Genomic DNA, 4578 nt, shown 5'->3' on the forward strand with positions numbered 1-4578 from the left:
AGAAGCTGACTGATAGTCCGCGAGTCTAGACAGGGCTTCACTCTGTATCTCACGTGTCCAGGGGACTGCACAGGAAACTGGCCCTTCAGCCCAGCTACTCTGTGCTGCCTTGTCCTGCCTCATCTCACCTCAGTCCCTCCCACGCCTGTCCGTCCATTTCTACCTCGTGTGTTTATCCAATATCACCCCTCACCCACTTCCAATGTACCTCTGCTGTTCCCCTAGGGTGCCTCCCTATCCTTTGAGCTCAAGAATGGTCCACGTCTATTAAGAATGTCCTCAACATCGATTTTGATGACACCGGAACTGTGCACGGTGCTCCGAGTGTGGTCTAACCAAGGGGGATACGGAGACCGGAACTGTGCACGGTGCTCCGAGTGTGGTCTAACCAAGGGGGATACGGAGACCGGAACTGTGCACGGTGCTCCGAGTGTGGTCTAACCGAGAGATACGGAGACCAGAACTGTGCACGGTGCTCTGAGTGTGGTCTAACCGAGGGGGATACGGAGACCGGAACTGTGCACGGTGCTCCGAGTGTGGTCTAACCGAGGGGGATACGGAGACCGGAACTGTGCACGGTGCTCCGAGTGTGGTCTAACCGAGGGGGATACGGAGACCGGAACTGTGCACGGTGCTCCGAGTGTGGTCTAACCGAGGGGGATACGGAGACCGGAACTGTGCACGGTGCTCTGAGTGTGGTCTAACCGAGGGGGATACGGAGACCGGAACTGTGCACGGTGCTCCGAGTGTGGTCTAACCGAGGGGGATAGGGAGACCGGAACTGTGCACGGTGCTCCCAGTGTGGTCTAACCGAGGGATACGGAGACCGGAACTGTGCACGGTGCTCCGAGTGTGGTCTAACCGAGGGATACGGAGACCGGAACTGTGCACGGTGCTCCGAGTGTGGTCTAACCGAGGGATACGGAGACCGGAACTGTGCACGGTGCTCTGAGTGTGGTCTAACCGAGGGGAATACGGAGACCGGAACTGTGCACGGTGCTCCGAGTGTGGTCTAACCGAGGGATAAGGAGACACGAACTGTGCACGGTGCTCCGAGTGTGGTCTAACCGAGGGGCATACGGAGACCGGAACTGTGCATGGTGCTCCGAGTGTGGTCTAACCGAGGGGTACGGAGACCGGAACTGTGCACGGTGCTCTGAGTGTGGTCTAACCGAGGGGAATACGGAGACTGGAACTGTGCACGGTGCTCCGAGTGTGGTCTAACCGAGGGATAAGGAGACAGGAACTGTGCACGGTGCTCCGAGTGTGGTCTAACCGAGGGATACGGAGACCGGAACTGTGCACGGTGCTCCGAGTGTGGTCTAACCGAGGGATACGGAGACCGGAACTGTGCACGGTGCTCTGAGTGTGGTCTAACCGAGGGGAATACGGAGACCGGAACTGTGCACGGTGCTCCGAGTGTGGTCTAACCGAGGGATAAGGAGACACGAACTGTGCACGGTGCTCCGAGTGTGGTCTAACCGAGGGGCATACGGAGACCGGAACTGTGCATGGTGCTCCGAGTGTGGTCTAACCGAGGGGTACGGAGACCGGAACTGTGCACGGTGCTCTGAGTGTGGTCTAACCGAGGGGAATACGGAGACTGGAACTGTGCACGGTGCTCCGAGTGTGGTCTAACCGAGGGATAAGGAGACAGGAACTGTGCACGGTGCTCCGAGTGTGGTCTAACCGAGGGGCATACGGAGACCGGAACTGTGCATGGTGCTCCGAGTGTGGTCTAACCGAGGGGCATACGGAGACTGGAACTGTGCACGGTGCTCCGAGTGTGGTCTAACCGAGGGATAAGGAGACCGGAACTGTGCACGGTGCTCCGAGTGTGGTCTAACCGAGGGGGATACGGAGACCGGAACTGTGCACGGTGCTCTGAGTGTGGTCTCATTGAGGGGATACGGAGACCGGAACTGTGCACGGTGCTCCCAGTGTGGTCTAACCGAGGGGCATACGGAGACCGGAACTGTGCACGGTGCTCCCAGTGTGGTCTAACCGAGGGGGATACGGAGACCGGAATTGTGCACGGTGCTCCCAGTGTGGTCTAACCGAGGGATACGGAGACCGGAACTGTGCACGGTGCTCCCAGTGTGGTCTAACCGAGGGGGATACGGAGAGCGGAACTGTGCACGGTGCTCCCAGTGTGGTCTAACCGAGGGGGATACAGAGACCGGAATTGTGCACGGTGCTCCGAGTGTGGTCTAACCGAGGCTGGAGATGCCTGGATGTTCGGTGCTCAGTTCTGTAAGTGGAACAAGGTGACTGATTCGCTCCAGTACTCCCTGAATAGCTGACTGACCCAGAAACATGCTCGAAACTTAATTAAGAGGGAGGCCCCTGAAGGGGGGAGGAATTGGAGAGAAACGAGGGCGGTGGGGACAATGAGAGAGAAGGTCAGGAAATTCTCCCTCGGCGTTGGGAGGTGGACTGGAGGAGGGGCAGGAGGGGGTGGGGGTGGGGGTGAGGGTCAGAGCAGGCAGTCCGCGTGTTGGGGAACCAGGTACAGGAGGAGAAAGATTCGACGTCCCACTACCCCCCTCACGGCCAACGAATCCCCTCATCTGCAGCGCGTATATACATCTCCCTCCGACAGTGCAGCACTCCCTCAGTACTGACCCTCTAACAGTGCAGCACTCCCTCAGTACTGACCCTCTGACAGTGCGGCACTCCCTCAGTACTGACCCTCCGACAGTGCAGCACTCCCTCAGTACTGACCCTCTGACAGTGCAGCACTCCCTCAGTACTGACCCTCCGACAGTGCAGCACTCCCTCAGTACTGACCCTCCGACAGTGCAGCACTCCCTCAGTACTGACCCTCCGACAGTGCAGCACTCCCTCAGTACTGACCCTCTGACAGTGCAGCACTCCCTCAGTACTGACCCTCTGACAGTGCAGCACTCCCTCAGTACTGACCCTCTGACAGTGCAGCACTCCCTCAGTACTGACCCTCCGACAGTGCAGCACTCCCTCAGTACTGACCCTCTGACAGTGCAGCACTCCCTCAGTACTGACCCTCTGACAGTGCAGCACTCCCTCAGTACTGACCCTCTGACAGTGCAGCACTCCCTCAGTACTGACCCTCTGACAGTGCAGCACTCCCTCAGTACTGACCCTCTGACAGTGCAGCACTCCCCCAGTACTGGCACCGGGGGGAGTGTCAGCCTGGATTGTGGGGCTCCAGCCTTTGGACTGTTATTGCAAAATAAAATACTCGATAGAACGTTGGCAGTTTAGATTGTATAAAGTATGAAGGTCAGTGGGAGTGTTTATTGAGAACTATTTACACTCAGACACCGGGCAGCGTCTTCCCCTATCGGAGTGTGGGGGGGGTGGGGGGTTTAATCGGTGATCCTTGAACATGTCAGGAGTAGTGTATAAGTTGAGAAATGCCAACACAGGGACAGTGTTTGAACAGGTAGTAGTTATCACAGAGGGAATCTTTAATGACCCAGTTTCCATTTCATATAGAAAGGCTGTTGATGCATTAGTGAATCCAATTAAAAAAATATTCGTTCCTATCATAGGCACAATTCCTACTGCCTGGGGTCGATTTCCATAGAGATTCAATTGAACAGGTAGTGAGAATATGTTAAATCTGTATCACACCTCGGTTAGACCACACTCGGAGCACTGTGCACAGTTCTGGTCTCCGTATCTCACTCGGTTAGACCACACTGGGAGCACCGTGCACAGTTCTGGTCTCCGTATCTCACTCGGTTAGACCACACTCAGAGCGCCGTGCACCATTCTGGTCTCCGTATCTCACTCGGTTAGACCACACTTGGAGCACCGTGCACAGTTCCGGTCTCCGTATCCTCCTCGGTTAGACCACACTCGGAGCACCGTGCACAGTTCCGGTCTCCGTATCCCTCAGTTAGACCACACTGGGAGCACCGTGCACAGTTCCGGTCTCCGTATCCTCCTCGGTTAGACCACACTCGGAGCACCGTGCACAGTTCCTGTCTCCTTATCGCTTGGTTAGACCACACTCGGAGCACCGTGCACAGTTCCGGTCTCCGTATCCCCCTCAGTTAGACCACACTCAGAGCACCGTGCACAGTTCCGGTCTTCGTATCCTCCTCGGTTAGACCACACTCGGAGCACCATGCACAGTTCCGGTCTCCGTATCCCTTGGTTAGACCACACTGGGAGCACCGTGCACAGTTCCGGTCTCCGTATCCTCTCGGTTAGACCACACCGGGAGCACTGTGCACAGTTCCGGTCTCTGTATCCCTCGGTGAGACCACACTCGGAGCACCGTGCACAGTTCCAGTCTCCGTATCACAGACTCACAACCTGCAGAGCGACCAGTCAGCCCATTGCTTCCTCGGCTATGTGTTTGAAATTGCACTCTTGCTAAAGGCTATATCTTCAGTTTTCATCGACAAGCCTCTCAGTTGTTTCTGCCTTATCTTAATATGTTTGTCACTCTGTGACGTTTTTCATTTAGCAATAATTGAATAGTACTGAATACTCTGATATAACAGCTCCGTGTGTGTAATAATCTGGGATTACAGATTAGTCACAGTCCGAGAGTCGGTCATTCATCCCCTTGTGTGTGCACCAGCT

This window comes from Carcharodon carcharias, assembly GCF_017639515.1.
Source record: "Carcharodon carcharias isolate sCarCar2 chromosome 39 unlocalized genomic scaffold, sCarCar2.pri SUPER_39_unloc_13, whole genome shotgun sequence".
Lineage (NCBI taxonomy): Eukaryota > Metazoa > Chordata > Chondrichthyes > Lamniformes > Lamnidae > Carcharodon > Carcharodon carcharias.